Source organism: Agelaius phoeniceus, chromosome 3 (assembly GCF_051311805.1).
Source record: "Agelaius phoeniceus isolate bAgePho1 chromosome 3, bAgePho1.hap1, whole genome shotgun sequence".
NCBI lineage: Eukaryota > Metazoa > Chordata > Aves > Passeriformes > Icteridae > Agelaius > Agelaius phoeniceus.
The window spans coordinates 33,274,255-33,292,868 of record NC_135267.1 but is presented as its reverse complement, the minus strand read 5'-3'; the positions used below and the strand labels follow the sequence as shown (position 1 = coordinate 33,292,868).

General features: G+C 39.6%; 1 long non-coding RNA gene across 1 annotated transcript; it reads right to left on the bottom strand.

Moving 5' to 3' along the window:
* Positions 1–6,403: 6,403 nt before the first annotated feature.
* LOC143693695 (uncharacterized) lies at positions 6,404–17,810 on the bottom strand. Its single transcript, XR_013181632.1, has 2 exons — positions 17,643–17,810; positions 6,404–8,017 (listed from the first exon to the last, which is right to left on the bottom strand). It is a non-coding gene; the product is annotated as an uncharacterized LOC143693695 (long non-coding RNA).
* Positions 17,811–18,614: the final 804 nt, after the last annotated feature.

The window sequence follows — 18,614 nt, the reverse complement described above, 5'->3', positions numbered from 1 at the left end:
ATTTTGGATTTGTGACCAAAATAGTGTTGATAATACAGGAATGTTTTTGTTGGGGCTTGAGCAGTGCTTACACAGCATCAAGGTATTTTCTGTGACTCTCCCCACCCCACCAGTGAGGAGGCTGGGGGTAGACAAGAAGTTGAGAGGAGACACGGCCAGGACATCTGATCCTAAATGACCAAATAGATATCCCACACCATATGGTGTCATGTTCAGCATATAAAGATGGGGGAGCATATAAAGATGAGGGGCCCCCAGCTCAGGGACTGACTAGACATTGGCCAGTTGGTGGTGAAAACTGTTTTCACTTGCATGACTTGTCTTTCTTGGGTTCTATTTTCTCTCTTTGTTATTTTTTCATTTTCCTTACAATATTGTTGTTGTTTTTATTGCTATTAAACTTTCTTCATCTCAACCCACAGGTTTTCTTGTTTTTTTACTCTTCTTATTCTCTTCCCCATCCTGCACTGGGCAGAGTGAGTGAATGACTGCATGGTGCTTCATTGCTGTCTTGGGTTAAACATAAAGGACAAGTAAGTAGCAAAGGTTTACTAAGGACTGATAATGCTTATTATCTCAATTATCTTCAGGGATAAAGTAACTACCAATATGAGTGAAGGGGTAATAGTGGATGTAACACACCTTAACTTTGCTGAAGCTTTGGAAATCTCTCAGAGCACTCTAACCTGTAAGTTACAGGTTGTATGAATGCACTTTTAGGTAGGCTTAATATTGGCTCGACTTTGGTGCTCACAGGGTAGGAATCAGGCATGTAATGTCCAGTTAATCTGGTAATGAGCACAAGACCTAGGTGGGGTGACAATGGCTCCACAACTGTTTGGTGTCTTTGTCAACAACCTCAGCCATGAGAAAATAATTCTCAGTAAACCTATAGAAGATATTAAATTTGGTTTACACAATCAGTATTAAAACTTCAATTGATCTTAAGATGCTGGAGAACTAGGCCAAAAGGATGTCCATGCAGCTCATGCATGAGTAGTTCAACATCGTTTCCAGAGCAGAATAATTCAGTACAGCTATGAGATAGATGACCAAGTGGCCATGCAGGTGTAGTAAATCCCGGGCTGGAATCCCTGGAATCTAAGGTCCCTGTGTGTTCTCATCACATAGGAGGCAAACTACATACTGGGTTAAGTAAGGAGGATTTTCTCTACTAGAAAGGATCAAAGGAACTTATTTTTATTCACTTCTACTGCATGCTGCCACATCTCAGCTATTGCATCCAGCTTTTGGTCCCCCTATTCAGGGCTGACGTGGAGGAACTGGAAAGGGTCTGTCAGAAAGGACATCTATGAAGAAAGGCTGAAAGAGCTGGGGGTGTTCTTAAATATGGAGAAGAGAACTGGAGACCTTTGGGGAGATCTCATTGGGCCTCCCAGTACCTTAAGAGGGCTTATAAGAAAGAAAGGAGAGGGATGAGTTTTCACATAAGCAGATAGCGACAGGACGAGAGGAATGGCTTTAGAATGAAAGACACCAGGTATAAATTAGATGTTACAAGAAATTCTTTACCCAGAGGGAGTTGAGGCACTGGAACAGGTTGCCCAGAGAACTTGTAGATGCCCAATTCCTGGCAGTGCTTGAGGCCAGGTCAGATGGGGCCCCAAGCAACCTGGTCTAGAGGATGGCAACCCTGCCTACTGCAGGGGGTTGGAACTAGATGATCCTTAAGGTCCTTTGCAACCCAAACCATTCTGTGATTTATTCTATACCTGGACTTGCTGACTGGCAACAACCACAAACTACAGGTTGGAAGGCTCAAGCAGGGCATTATGAATACATTTTTCAGCACTGGAATGCCGGAAAATGGTGGTTTAGCACAGCACTAAGATTACACAGAGGAGTTATGGATTCTCTTCTCATGAAGGTTTTTAGGATATGATACTCCTGCTCTTAGTAGGAGGTTGAATGAAATAATTTAAAGATCCTTCCAATGATTCCCTTGTTCTAAATCTAATTTCCTGCTTTCTAATGCACTGGAGTTTTATACTGTTTCCATGTTCTTAAGCATGAAGAAAATGTACTTTGATTTATATCTATGCAGATAGTGTTGTAGTCTGGGATGTTGGAGGTCTACATTTATTTTGAAGAAACAAGAAAAAGTGATGAAGTTAGAGCTGATTTGCTGTTCATCTAAGTAAGATGGTGTGTATTGCTGTTAGAAAGACTCTGACATGAATTTGGGTAAGAAAATAGGTTTTTGTGTCTTTGCTTCCTCCAGTTCAGGGATCAGGATCACCTTGGCACAACTATGTAGTAACCAAAAGAGCTATGGATGTTCTTATCAGTTAGATCTCAGTAAGTAGAAACTGTCAAATAGTGGACTGCAGAGAAGTGTTCTATATTACCAGCCACTACAAGAACACTTTGAGTTATAAATATCCATAAGCTTTAATGGAGAAGAGAACTGTGCCTGTCAGCAGAAAAAAAATACTATCAACCTGCGATGCCCTACACAAATAATGTCAAACTTGGGGCACGATGCAGATTAAGGTGCACTTTAAGCCATCTACTAAATGGAGTATTAGCTGGAAACTGGATTTCACCATCAATGAAACATAATTTAATATATCTGAAGGCCAGTATTGGTTCACCTATCTCAGCTGCAATTGCAGTGAAGAAGAAAAGTCCTTCTTACTGTAAGAAAGTACTCTCTTTTCTATTACTGATCTCAACAGTGAGTTTTGATCCTGATTGTGTTTGATGGCAGCATCATGAAAGGAAAATGTTTTTAGCCTTGAACACAAGCACACTCCTTGCTTCTCTGAGTATAATACCACTGTATCTCAGTGGAGGATGAGCAATGCTTTCCTAACTTGCTGCCTTAGAGTAGAAAAGGGTGTATTTAATTTGACATGAACATCTGATAGAAAATGTTAATCTGGGATTATCTACCCAGGTAGATAATCCAGGTTTATGATATTACAATCTAATCTAATCTAATCTAATTTTTGATGATATTTTGCAATTTGGCCTTTAGCAAGATATTGGCCTTGCTCACATATGTTAGGTTTAACCTACCTTAGTACTGTAAATAGGCTTACAAGGCCTATGCACTTTTTATAATATCTTGAGACTTTAGAAACCAAAAATGTGAAGTATTTTAACAGGGCAGAAAAGATAAAAGGGAATGTGAGGACAATCTTTGAAAATTCACTCTATACATTTTTTTATGATTTCCATGACTGTTCATGATAGAGAGTTTCTTTGATTGCAGGCACTTTCACTTTTGATTTATATGTTCACCTTTGACTCAAAGACTCCCCAAAATTTGAGGCCTAAAGACAGGAATGAAAGAATAAAATGAAGGGCAAATGACTTAGAGGATACAAGGACAAAGTTAAGAAATTGCAGAGAAAATTGCCAATAATGAGAGCAGAGTTATGCAGAGTTTGGAAGTCATGAATGGGGATAATGAGAGGTTAATGAATAGATCATAATAGACGTTGTCCATAATGTAGGTGATTACTAGACCAGCATTTTGGATGAAGCTGATAAAGAAAAAAGCAAGGGAAGGCCAGTGATGAAGCATGCAAATGAAGCAACTGAAGATCAAGTTTAGACCATATTTTGCATTGAAACCAAAGAAAATAAACTAATTTTAAAATAAAGAAATTAAGGAAATAAAAGGAACTAGAGAATTTTAAAAAGAAAAATATGTGGGGAGAGAAATATCTGTTGTATAAGCTTACAAAACTTCAAAGAAGAAAAATGAATAGGGAGCTTGGAAGAATGCTCAAGTCAAGAGTACAGCTCAAGACAGTTTGCCCTATTGCCACTAGGCTCTTATTTTCTAGCCAGCTATGTACTGCCTCTTGATTTCTTTAATCCTGAAGAAATCCTACACTTACACAATTAAAACTGGTTCAATATTTGGAGAATACTTACAGAAATTCTTCAGATGGCATTCCAGATCTATGCCTACAGATTAGCTTCCCAGTTGTCTCACCAAACTCTGATTATACTTCATATAACATATTGAACAGTACAAAAATACATGTAGTAAGTATTCTATATTTAATGCATATATTATACAAGTTAATAATATATGATATATGAAATCATTTAAAAACAAATATGTCTACAGATAACGTACGTGGAGTATGTAGCTCTTCTTCATGGAGTATGTCCATGGAATTAAATTAAAGACATGGAGTAATGTTGGTCCTAAATTAATACCACAGACATGAAGAAAATGTGTGTTGGAAAGTTTTTTACAGCATATCAGGATGAAAATGTATCAAATGCACCCTTTGAGATCTTTGTGCAACAGGTGAGGTGTGGCAGTTGACTTGGTGTCAGTAATGCAGGATGTATGATAACATGGATTTAACAGAAAAAGCTTATGGACATGAAAAGATCCTGGAGTATCTGACTTTATGTAGCAAGGTTTTGGTAGCAGGGTGGCTACAAGGGTGACTTCTGGAAGAAGCTGCCAGAAACTTCTCCCATGTACAAAAAGCCAACACCAGCTGTCTCCAAGAAGGATCCACCACACTGGCCAAGGCTGAGCCCACCAGTAGCAGTGGCAGCACCTCTGGGATAACATAGATAAGAAGTGGGGAAAAACTTCTTCACAACAGCAGCCACAGAGAGAACTGAGAACATGTAAGAGAAATAATCCTGCAGACATGAAGGTCAGTGCAGACATTCCCCTGCAGCCCATGGTGCAGCCCAAGGTGAGGCAGCTATGCCCCTGCAGGAGGTCCCTGGTGGAGCAGAGATCCACCTGTAGTCTGTGGAGGACCCCATGGGAAACCCACACTGGAGCAGGCTTCTGACAGGACCTGTGGTCCATAGAGAGAGGAAGCCCCTCTGGAGCAGGCTTGCCATCAGGATTTGTGACCCCGGGCACCTATGCTGATGCAGTTTGTTCCTGAAGTACTGCGCCCTGTGGAAGGGACATGCACTGGAACAGTTTGTGAAGAACTACAATCCACAGGAAGGACTTACCCTGGAGGACTTTCCTGTAGCAGGGACCCCACACTGCAGCAAGGGGAGTGTGCAAGGAGGAATGAGCAGCACAACCTGTAATGAACTGACCACAACCCCCGTTCCCCATTCCCCTACACCTCTTGTGGGAAGTAGAGAAATCTCAGTGAAGCTGAGCCCAGAAAGAGGGATGAGAAGGGAAGGTGCTTTTAGATTTGGTCTTACTCCTTCTTATCCTACCTCATTGTTAATTGTTGATAAACTAAATTCATTTCTCCAAGTCTGTTTTGCCCATTGCAGTGATCTCCCTATCCTTATTTCACCCCACAAGTCTTTTATTTTATTTTCTTCTCCCCAGTCCACAGTCCAGCTGAGAACCTTGGTGGGCCTGTGGTAGTTAGACATGGTCAACCCACCAGAGATACCAAGGATTTTTCTTATCTATTGTGAGTGAAAATAAGATGTGACTTTTGGGTTTTTTGTAAGTTATCCCTTGAACTGTTTTTCTTCTTTGCATTCTGTTGGTTATAAAAGAAGACCAGTTCAGCTCCAGGCTTCCAGTGCTCTCTCCTTACTCCAACACATCTATCATCTTCCTAGGGATAAACATGGTGTGAACAAGGGTAGATAACAGCAGAGACCATTTCCTGGCATTTCCTCAGGGTTTTACATAAGAACATGGGAATCCTCTTGCTAAAACAGGTTGTCTAGGTCCATCACTCAGACTCTGAGGTCTAGCAACAAGTTTCCCACAGGAAGATGTGTGATTCAAACCATGAGAAAAATGCTTCATTAAATGGCTCATGCCTATTCCCTGAGCCTGATTTCCTTAAGGCCTGAAATGTGAATTTTGATCTCCCTTTCAAAAATTCTATTGTTGTTAGTAAATATTCTGAGACTAGAGTTTTCTTTTCCTGCTAGGCATATAAATATCTAACCACCATCTAAAACTTGCTCAACTATAACCTTCAACAACATTCTCTGACATTGATGAAAATTAAACGCTTGTTACAGAGTGAATGTTTTGTTTTAGTAGTATGAAATTTGCCCCCTCTTGAATTCATTGAACATCTCTCTTCTTGTGCTAGAAAACAAAAAATACAGTCACAAAAGGCTTAATGGATATTGGGAGGTATTCCTGCATTTGGAGCTGACTTAGAGATGAATAGTAGTTAAAAAAAAAAAAAAAGAGTTACAGGCTTTTCTACAGTTATCTATTTTCCCATTTAACTTCCAGTAACAAAGAGAAAAGGAGTACAAATTATACTGTACCACAACAGAATGATCAGTGACAAATGTCTGTCAGTAAGATTACCATTGCAGATAGAATATGTAAACATACGTTTTGAAACCAATTTTTCCTTATGCATTCTGTCTCATCACAAAGATGCCAACTGGATAGGCTCACTTTACACATAAGATGAGCATATTTAATAAAATGAGAGAGGAGAAATGATAACATTTTATTATCTTGTTTTAGAACACTTTCTTTGGTCCATTTTTCTGTGGAAATAGATTAAGCACAGTTAATCAAGGTCTGTCACTGGGTTCCAGTGGTGACTTTATACACTGCAGAATAAAAAGGACAAATGTAGCACAAAAGGAAGGCACATATGGAGTTGCTTGTGGTTTCTTACAGACTTCAAATAAAGAACAGATTTTTACAGACTTTTAATACAGAGAATCACAAAATCACACTATTTTGTCTCTTCAGCTATTTCTGAAAGCAAATAAAAATATTACAGCGCACATGGTGTTGCAAGTCCTTCAGCAAGGCAGGGCTCCCTACCACAAGAATCAGTACCATGGTATCACCCAGAGGAGATGATATTCTCCTGTTTTTTAATATCTTTTATTCATCATAGTACTCTAGAACTAAATTAGGTTCAAAACTTCTTTCATGTTTGGTTATTATAGCACACCTGTTAGTTTGCACATTGCCCTAGCAAAGCTGTACCAGCACAATGAAAAAACCGCACTGCAATAAGATAGTCATAAACTTGAGTCTAGAAGACTGCTACTGATGGAAATCCAATTTTTCTTTTACTTTAGAGGTTTAGCTTAATTACAATTTATTAATTACCTGGAAAACAATTACAGTGCTGTAGATGTAGAACCTCACAAGAAGTATCTACACAGAGACTTTTAGAGAAAGATGTCCTTTAGTAGTATATAGGTAACTTGGTTAAGTTAATTTTCTAGATTTCCTCAGTGGACCATGGAAAGAACTTGTCATGGTTTGATGCTGCTACAATGCCAGTGCCCCCATGAAAATATATGCTCCTTGGTGTCTGCTGTGAGACATGACCAGGCATAAGCAAAGCAGGCCCCCACTTAGAAATAAAGAAAAGAAAACTTTATTAAATAAACTACAACTATAATTAACAGGAAACACACAGGGAAAATGAAAACTTTCCAAAAACATTTCCTCCTCCCCCCACCAAATTTCCAATACATCTATACCCCAAATCACCAACTCTCAGTCCATCACCACCCTTCAGACAATCAATCCTCAGTTCATCAAGAGGAGAGGAGTCCTTCTTGTACCATGGGCTTCCCCTGGAAACACAGCTGAAGCCTCGTGTGTTTCCGTGTCACTTGTGGCACCGCCCGGAGTACATCTGCCGTCGTGACCTCTTCCTTTCATGTCCAGTGCTCTCACCACTGAACACGGACCAGAGCTGCTTCTAGGGTTGTCTTTTTAAGGATGCTTTGTCCCATTCCAAAAAGAGCATAGTCTCTCCTTTGGGACACCTGTCCCCACAGTCTCTCCTTTGGGACACCTGTCTCCCCGAAATTTCACCCCCTGGGGCCGAGGGGTACCAACACTGAACCCTCTTGGCTCTGAGCCATTGCCTCCCCCTGGATGCAGTCTCTGTGTCACAAGGGACATGGTTCTGTCCATGGCTATAACAAGAAGAGTCCAGCTAAGGCCACTCCATCATCTCTTCCCACCTAAGATTCTTCTCTACTCCTCCGCATCTTTCACTTGCCCAGACCTTCACACTTGCACATTTCCTTCTTCCATTTCATCTCTATCTCTCTTCTAGGAAAGGTTAATGTTCTGCAAAGTTTTCATTGTCCAAAAAAAGGGTTAAAAACTCGGGCTCTGCCTTCTCAGGAACTCCCACAGCGGTCGGACACCCGGACACCTTCTCGCTGCTTCCCCCCCACCCTTCTCCTTCCCAGTCGTGCTGCCGGCACAGGCCCATGTTTATCAAGTTTCAAGGTAGCACGGTCCCAAGCACAGGCTGTACTCTCTCTCTCTCTTGGGGGGGCTGCCCGATGTCTCCTGGTGCTTCTCCCACCCTTCCATCCTTGGGCCCTCTTCACCTCCCCTCTGGGTCCAAGCCTCGGCCTACCTCACCCGGCCGCATGGCTCCCCTGCCCCGCCCAGCAGCAGCAGCTGGACGGGGGAGAGACCCGAACTCTTTCCTCACCAGAACCCAAGAGAGCCTCCCAGGGGAGAGCTCTGCTTTTAACCCCTGTGTTCTCAGAGGGGTATCCATGTGCCCAGTGGCCACACCAGGTGCCAATATTCAAATCTGAGCACCCATTGGTGTGACCACAGCATCCCAGAAAACTTACTTCCTCTCAAACCACGACAGAACTAAGATGGGACAGATCATTCTTTAGACGTGCCTAAGAAAGGAGTTTAAGAAGAGGGATGCATTTCCCTCTGGAAGCATTACATTGTGTCTACTAAGGCAGAACCTACTCTAGATTAGAGAAGTGGCCAAACTTGTTTAAGAGTTAAAAAAAAGTAAGGTTTTGGTTTTTTATCTGAATCAAACTCTAGGTGACTAACTGTACAGAATTTTCTGAAGAATGTTAAACTGAATTATTCTCCAAATCACTATTTTCTCCACAGTATTTTGGTAATATATTCTTCCTATGACATATAGTACAGCTGACAAATATGGGATTTTCTGGTTTGTCTCATCTAATCAATCTGTTTCTTTAAAATTTTTTCTTTGAATCTGATATTTCACTTTGTCTTAACCTACTTTCTGAGTTAATACACTGCTCTGAATCCTGACATATCTGAATAGTTTAACTGAAGTTGGAGTGGTCCCATTTCTTCTGCGAAGTTCATACTTAGACATGTATGGGCTGGCATCTTAACACCACTCATTGTGTAACTAATTGCATTGGCCCTTATTGTGAATTTCCTGATTTTCTTCTGGTATAAGTTCACTCATTGTAACAATGCACAGAAGTGCAAGTTCACTGCTGTTAATGGAAATCTGTGCTGTTCACAAAAACAGGATCAATAGTATTTAAGTTCTGAATATTTGATAGTATGAAGTGTTATAGTAATCATGTGATTTCAATGTGACAGGATTTATTACCTTTAAACCTAGGTGATTATTTTTACCTGATTAGCAAGTTGAAAATTCTTATCTATTTAGACTTCCAAGATTTGTCTCATTACTTTTTCTTTGGTAGCAGTCTGTTTTACTGTTTTACTGAAATGTATTAAAAGTTAAATAAATCTGCATTAGGTAAAAAAAAGGTTATCTATGGAATAGCAAAGCTAGACAGAGAGGACCTTCTTTATGTTCTGGTACACGGTGAAGAATCCCCCGTGCTTAGCTGAGCTGGAAAGGTCTTATGCCCCAATTTTCTATGGACAGTTAATTTTTTTCTCCCCTTAGAAAATACTCCCTATTTTCAAGAGGGCAAATGATTCCTATTGATTACAGTATTATCTAATGGTGAGGAAGAAGCTTGCCCCCTTGCTGCTGACTTCACCTGAGAAGTCAATCATGACTGCTACAGCTGAATCTGGAGGAAAACTGCAAAGCATTTTACTGACCAAAAAATGGAAAAGAATTATGTCTTACTTGAGACCAGTAAGCAAGTAGTAGTGAATTTTTATTTAGGAATTTTCCCGTTTCCTAATATTTCATTACTTGGCACAATCTATTCAAATTCCAACTTTCAGATGCAATATGCTGGGTGTCAATACATTCACTGCTCAGAGATGGGGCCAGGTGTTGCAGAAAAAGTGCTACCATAAACAAGCAACACATCTCAGTTGTACACAGACTTTCTATGTACTTTCTTTAAGCTTGTCACTTACTGGTCTCTAAACACTAGTCAATAAGTTTAATGACTGGTAAAAAAATGAGATGAAACTGCTTAAGAAAAGGCAGGTCAAGCATGGACACAGCTGGATGAGTTTGAGTCATTGCCAGCTATCCAGGTATTTTTTATCAGGTTGCAGCTTTCTTGTGCACTATGGCAGGAATAAGCCAAAAGGAAAAACATAAGAGGTCAAAGAGCTACTTGAGAGATTAATTTAGTGTACTTATTTCTCTTTCCAGGTTTTAATGAAACTTATGTTTAATTTGAATATTTCACAACTATCTGAACAAGATGTAATTCATTTGAAACACATTAAAGTCTGATAGTCTTTGAAGCTTTAAATAATAGAACCACAGGCCTGAAAAGGACCTCAAGAGGACATCTCTTCCATATTGCTGCTCTAAAGCAAACTGAACCATGCTTATATCCAGCTGACTGATGTTTGTTCTAAAAATCTCCAGAGACTGAGTATGTACAATCTCCCATGGCATTATTTTCCTGGTTGTCTCAATCCTTAGCACTGGAATTTGCTTCCTAACATCTAACGTTGTTGTAACTTAAGCCCATTATTTTTCAGCCTCACCTACTGGTGATGCAGACAACAATGTGCTCCTTTCCTTTCTGTGTCAACTTTTCATGTATTTGGAGTCTATAGTCATACCTTGCCTTTAATTATGCACTGACAACCTTTAGGCTTCAAGAGAAACATAACTGACCAGCTTGAAATGCAGTGAGTTTATTTACAGAAGGAAATGTGTGATCAAGAAAACAAGAGTCTTAGTTAAGTGGTTAGCTGTTTCACAGGTTAGTCTGCCAGTCTGTCCTTAGAAGGTTCAAAATAATAAGAGTGCTTTGTAATTCTCTTCTTCCTCCAATATTAATGAATCTGAATTCTTTTGCCAGTTTTTCTTTATTTATAAGGCCTACTGTTAGGGAAAGAGGCTGTGTTAACTGTGAAATATTCTTCTGTTAGGCAATATTTGTCACCACAGCTAAATATACAGCTATGTGTAAGCCAGACTAATCTACTATGAGAATCTAAATGAAAATGAAAAAAAGAGTACATATTCATTTTCCTCTTTACATCCTACCTTACGCTGACAGCCTCTACATTACTTTCTCAATTAATTTTATTGCAAATCTGTTAAATATCTGAGTCTCTTCTGCCTAAGTCAGGAGCTTATGTTAGTTAGTCTAAGGTTTAGGCCTGTAATCCCCCTTCTTACTGGCTGTATGACCTTCTGGCAAGCTGGTACATTAAGCTGGCACATTTCAGTACCTCGTGTATTCATTTTCATAATAAAGTGGAAAGAGTTTCTCCCTGCCCTTTTCAAAAGTGGTTTGAAGTCACTACAGCACCTGCTTGCTGTATTTAGGAGAATCCTTTTGTGGTTTTGTCCCTCTTTATCACTGCTTCACAAAAATGCTGTGGGCAAAATATTTAGGACACTATTTTTACCTTGGATATCAAGTTTTCTACCAACACTGTCCCATTCACAACCCTCCCCCAAGGTAACAGTAATGACTAACTGCATTTGAACAGTCTTGAAAGGATCTTGTTGCTTGGACTTGCAAGACCAAGTGGACTTGGTGGTCTAGGCACCTTGTGTAGTGCCTGTTCTTCAACCTCTAATAATTTCTTACAAAATATTCAAATAGCATGCCAGGTGTCATATAAATATTTCAAATAAACTGATGATAGTGCTATATTATCATAAGTTTAATAGTTTTGTGACTATAGATATAATTCTAACAGAGTTTTACTAGTAATGTACATTCAAAAATTGTTTTGAGTTTTAAAAAACATTTTATTTTTAATGAAACATTCAGAGGAAATGTTTCAGCCCATCAAGCTAAACTATCAAGACTGGAAACCCAACGAGAATTTAGTTGATTCCATTCAGCAAACAAACTATTAGCAATGACTGACTTAGACACGGTATTAAAAAAATATGTTAAAGTTGCGTGACAGACTTTTTGGGTCTCAGAGTGGCCAGTGAGGGTGACATTGAGGAGAAAGTGTGTTACTGATCACCTGATCAATGTGTTGAAGTGGATAGTCTACTTAAAATGTTCAAGGAAGTCCTTGGATCCTATGATACTGGTTCTTACAGGAACTTTAACATCTATTGGAAGGACACTATGGTGAGAAGCAAGCTATCCAGGAGGCTTCTGGATTGTATTTGAGGTAAACTCATGAGACAGACACTGGAAGTGACTCTGGCTTTCACTAGCTTGCAACAGCTCTTTGGGACTACAATAAACAGTAGAAACCATGGCTGTAATGACACCAAAATAGTGAAGTTCAAAATCCTGAGGAGGCAGAGGAAGGCAAGCAGTGCAGTACAGAGGCTGCACTTTAGGAGGGCAGACTTCAGCTGAAAGGTGGCATTCCATGGGAGGCATGCCTCTGACAGGCAAATGAGTTCAGGGAATCCAGCAAGTCTGTAAGGACATCACCTTTTGAGCCTATGAATGTTCATGCTGATAGTCAGGAAACCAAGTACATTTATCAATAGACCAACTCAAGACAGACATCCACCAGAAAAGGCAGCATAAAGGAGATGGAAGCAAGGATAGGCTTTAAAGGAGGAATTTCTGAAACATTGCATTAGTATGCAGTGATGGCATCAGGGAAACCAAAGCTCAATTAGGATCAAGGCTTGCCAGGGACATCAAGGCAACAAGAAGAGCTTGTACGTTACTAATAAAAGCTTGACAAAGGAAAATTTATGTACTGATTGCTGAATGAAAAGGGTGATTCAGCAACAGTGGCCACTAGTAAGGCTGAAATGGTCAGGGCCTAGTTCTTTGAGGCCTGTGTGCTTAATGAGAGAGAAGAGAGGGAATAACAGCAGTGGATAAGGATCAAGTCAGAGACTACTTATGAGAACTCAACTCATAAATGCTCATGGATCTGACAAGCTGTATCAAAACTTTATAAAGGTTCTCAAAGGACAACCCAGAGAACTAAAGACAGATCAGTCTTACTTCAATCCCTACCAAATACCCAGAGCAAATACTCTAGGACCATATTTCTGGGAATCTGAAACAGAGGAACAATGTGATGGACAATATTTTCATCAAGTTTTCAGATGAAATGCATATGGAGGCTACAGTTGAAGGACTTGAGGGGCATTCTGCCATTTGGAAGAACCTATGGGATGAATGGACAACAAGTTCAGGGAACAAAAGCCCTTCAAGGAAAGATAGAAGGAAATAGAATTTTCCAGTCTGAAGAAGAGACAGTTTTGAGGGGACCAGCAGCCTTCCAATACCTAGGAGGAGGCTATAAAAAGAATTTTGCGAGTTTTCCAGTGATGCATGTCAGGAGAACAAATAATAGACATGAATGAGAAAAAGAATGTTTCCAGCTGAGTATAACTCATGAGGACACCCAGTAAGTGAAGTATGTTACTTAGAGAGGGTACACAAACTCTACTTTGATGTTTTCAATACCAGGTTGTGTAAATCTGTATGCAGCACTGTTTAGAACAAGACTTTACCCTAAATCTTTCCTGAGGTTCCTTCTAACCTGAAGTATCTTATATCTCTATTAAAGGAAAAAAACAAACTTCTGTTTCTGAAACTTGTGGAAGCTTGTTTTATGTACTCTTTTTCTTTCTATGTGAAAAAGCTCTTCATTGGTGCTGTTTTCCAAAAGTGCATAATGTCTTGATGTTGCCAACCATTTTAACACATTGGAACCATCTAGATTGTAAGAATGGAAGTTTAAACTTCCCAGACTTGATGAAGGAGTATTTGACTATTATCTGTGGCTGTTTCTAAAAGAAGCAGTTCTTAACTTCTGCAACTGTGAGCTACAGATTTCATGGAACTACAATACAAATGTTGTACATGTCTTAACTACATGAAGAACATGATGCTACTTTTAGCAGTTTTATGAACACTGGTTGAAGCTTTATTTATGAGCATTCTGGATTGTATTCTGAATTTATATGTTACTATAGTGCTTTCTATAGTGCTGTTTGATACCATTTGTTCTCAAGAATGTGTCAGTACATAGGGCATATTTTGTCTTTTGGCCATTACCTAACACAATTTTTAATACTGTGTCTGTATCAGTCATTACCAACTGTATATTTGATGAATGGAATCAGCTAAGTCCTTGCTGGGGTTAAAGTCTCAATAGTTGAGTTTGATGGGCCAATAGCTTTCTATTGCACAGCTTCATTTCTTTTACAAAGCCTATTTGCAAACACTAAAACATTGCTAGCATTTCCTGTTACGTGTTGTGAGTCAGAAGAGATTTTATTCTTATGTAGCATTTTTAGAATTATATGCATTCCCAATGTTTCTATTGTTTCCTCAAAATTCAGCTCACATCCTCTAGCTGGGACTAAGACTGGCTAAATATTTCCATATCTCATAAATCACATTGTTGGCATCACTGATGGTCTTACAGTTGTATATATTTAATCAGTATACTTTAATCCCAACTTCCTGTGGGATGAGGTATAAGGTGGTGAGGTGGTTGTTAGTTTTCTTTCCCCTTTCTGAACACCATATTTATCTCTGATGTGGAAAGAGGGAACTTGTATAGTTTCATTCAACACCATAAACTGCATGGGAAGGTCTTTGTTCTGGCTCTGTGACTATACTCCTGTACATGAACATGAATATTCTCCTAGACAACTGAGCATTAGCTGCCTGACTGTGATTTCTCTGGAGATTAAGTATTTTGTTGTGGTGTGACAAGTCTGTAGAAAAACTCAGTTTATTCCACTGAGATATTTTGGTGCTTTGAGGCACAGAGGGAAGCAAACATTTGTCTCTCATACGGTCTGTATGGTTTTTTTTTAACCTTGCTGACAAATATGTGAGACATAGGCCATTTGTTTTAGTTTTCTTTTTTTCTCCTGGCTCAATACTGCACTTATTCAGTGTTCCCTAACTTTTAACTTAGAAGGTCTTGCTGGCTATATACATCAATAAATAAAATAGGGCTAAGGGCTGTTTTCTGGCTGTGAGGCTAAATGGCACACAATGGCTGCAGGCATACTACGTAACACTTGGCCTTGAGTGTCACCTCAAGGGGACAAAGTGTCTGAAATAATGTGAGGGTCAGATTGCAGCTTTTAACACAGGTGTTTTTCTACTATGGAACAGAACTTGCTGCATGTTGTGTGTGTGGCAGGAGGTGTGTGTCAAGGTCCCAAACCTTCAGAGACAGTTTCAGAGAAACCATCAAGGGTGATGTTGGGTATTGGGAGAGATTCCTGGCAAATGCTATCCCCATGCCCGGGCATTGTCTGGCAGGGTGCTAGTTAGCACCAGGCAAACCAAGGAGAATGAAGTCTGTTAGCAGTCAAGCAGTGTGATAACCAGGGGTCCAGTGCTGGAAGTCAAGCTCTGTTTACACAGCCTTATGGCTATATAGGCTTAAAGCAAATGCATGCTCAGACATTGTGTCTCTGTATTTGTACAGGTACATGCACACATGTACAGGTACATGCCCCTCCTTGTTTGCTGTGTTTGGTACTTCTCAAGGAAGCACTGTCACCTTTTCTGTACAGATTTGAACGACATGCTGTCCAAATCTTGTCCCAAGAAGTTCTCAAAAGTTGTGACATATTTAGGCAGTGTAAACCTCAGTGGACCAGAGATGGAAAGAGAAAATAACTGTATGGATACTGTTTCCTAGATCAAAAATGACATCTAACCACCATGATGTACATGTAAACTTAAAAAATGTTGAGGTTTTGTTTCATATGTAAAAGTGTGCATAGATTTGTCTGTTGGATTAGAGTACATTGCAGAAAGAACTTAATGTGAATAGTTCACATACTACAGATTTAATTAGCAATGGAGAAAATGATGTCCTACACTAAAAGCAGACCACACAGCTATGAACAGTTTCTGGAGGCTGGTAGGTTTTAAGCTCATTCTGTGGAAGCCTGTCTGTTATCAGCTCTAAGCTTCTTTAAACAACAACAACCAATTGTATAGTAGTGAGGGAGCAGACAACTCCCTGATGCCATAGCACTTTTGCTAATGTTACTCCAAGCTGAGTAAATATAGTATTCCTGGCACACTAGAATGGACATAGTTAGTGTTACAGATTAAACAGCTATAAGCATATGAACTTAACATGCCACTGGGACAGGAATCCGTTATGTCAGCCCATTTGCAGGCTCCATCAACCAAAACTACTAGTGGATTAGCTGTAGAAGTTGAAGGGCAAAGGCTCTGGTTATCAGGAGGAACAAAAGTAAGCATTGTCCTGATAAGACTGGGTAATAGTAGATCTCAAAAGCAATGCAACAAAAGTGGTTCTGGGTGGACATATTAGCATTTGAGGAAAACCAGAGGAAGTATTTCAGGCATGAGTGAATAGTGGAATTAAATCTTGGTTATGTTTCTCCAAATAGAAGAGTAAGCACATCCTGGACCTCCTGCCACTGAAAATCAACAGTGAGCGAATTCAGTGAACACCCTTCTGGAGCTCATTGATCCTGGGAAAAGAAGTCCTAAGGCAAATCCCAAGCAACATAAGTAGATTTGCTGTTTATGGGATGAGGTAAAACAGGGTAGAAGAAGGAAACTAGTGCATATATTTGAGTTAGAAGAGCTAGACACAGACTCTTCCCTGCCATGGCCTGCTGTGCAGTTTTTTACTTCTTATAGTGCAACTACCTCTATTCCTGATTTTTTAATCCAGGGTTTATATTTCCAGATTGTATGATCCTCTGAAGAAGGAATCGGATATTAATACTGAACCTACATACTAACAAGGGCTAGATCTTTTAGGGATTTCTTAAAATCAAACAATTCAACTTTGTCTGTTCATTTCTGAGAAACAGGGAGGCTAAGAGGTGAAATGCCAAAAGGAAATCTATTTTAATTTTGTATTCCTGCGACTGCCTGGGAAGAGAAATACCCCAAGAAACTATCCCTTGTCAAATTTTATAGAAATTTTCTCCAAGCCTAGGGAACATGTCTAAGCTTTTGGGCTTCTCTGATTCTGATGCTTCACTCACCATTAATTTAATACATGCCACTAGTCAGGGAGGTAAGAAGCAGGCCACTAAGAGCTTAAAACAAAGAGAAGTAGTGCTTTTACATTCATTGTTTCCCACCTCTAAATTTTCCTTTGATTTCATTTAATTTGGTAAACCTGGCAAGTTGCTGCCAGGTGGATCTCCTACACAAGTCTGTCTCAAGATTTCATTATCCTTTTTATTTCTAGCATCATTATTCAGACATCTCTGTTTTCTCTAGCTAATTAGCCCGCTGTTTAAGAGGTGCACATTTCTTAACATATGGTACACAGTTGCACTGCATGTGTGCTGTATTTTCATTTTCTAGTTTGAATCTTATATTTCTGATACAGTATGTCAGAAATATCAGATGCCCATCTTACAGAACAGCACTTACAGCTTCACATTGAAATGTACCCTAATTATACTTTCGAAGTCCTTACATCCCCATGTTTTCAATTAAGACATCACAGCCATTAAAGTACTGTGACAACAGATTGTGATTTAAAGATTATAGTATTTGGAGGTCAGAATTTAGCAGGAAATAAAAGCCACAGGAATTAAGTGTTTAAAATAATTAAGATTTAAAAAATGTACCTTTCCAATTCAGTGGAGAAAACAAACCCCAAACAAAAATCCTCCACATGGCGTGATACTGTCTCTTTGAGACACTGGCATTGCATGCAGCTGTTATAAATCTTCTTCCTGTGTAAGACTGCAGAGGGAGGACCTGACTGGCAACACAAAGGAAGGAGCAGGTCTGTTCGCCTGCCTGGGAGAGACAGAGGGAGAGGAGCGGGTGGAGGGGGAGCGAGGCGCACACACACGAGCAGCTGAATACAGAAAGATTCACTCCTTCTGTACAGCCCACAGACCATCTATGCCTAAGTGATTCTGGTCCACCATTTGCATGATATATTAGCCTTTCAAGCTGTCTTGTGGTATTATCTGAGAGACCGTAGCTTTTGCTTTTAGCTAAGCTCCTCTGCAATTGGTGTTATCTCCAGCAGGTCTCCATTTCTAACTAATATTAACCTTATAGCAAGGAAAACAGTATACATAGAGCTGTGCACATGCTGAAAATACAACAGGACTCTCTGAGGGCTGAATTAAACAGCTACAGTTACACAAAATTAAATTCTGCGTCATTTACTGTGCTGGAAAAATATTTTTTCTTTAAAAGAAAAAAAAACCAAAACAGCCAAATTCAACATTTCACTTACATACAATATCTCTGTGAAATTATAAAAATTAAAAAAAAAAAGAAGCATTAATTCTGGAGTAAGTGTGTTCATATGGTTTGTTACACTCATATAACCATTTAAGCTTCACTGTGCTGGTGTAACTGATAATATGTGCTGTACTTACTAGCTCTCAGATCCCTTGAGCTGCAGAGATGCAGATGTAACCTTAAATTCTTTCTAAAGCAAATCCTGCAGATGCTTTATACCTCCCTCATCCTCCCTCAAAAAAAAATGTTCAACTGCCTCTATAGGATTAGCTTTCTTCTGTACCTACCCCCTCCATAAGGCATCGAGCCTGAATCGCTGTCAGTCATCTGGTTACTTC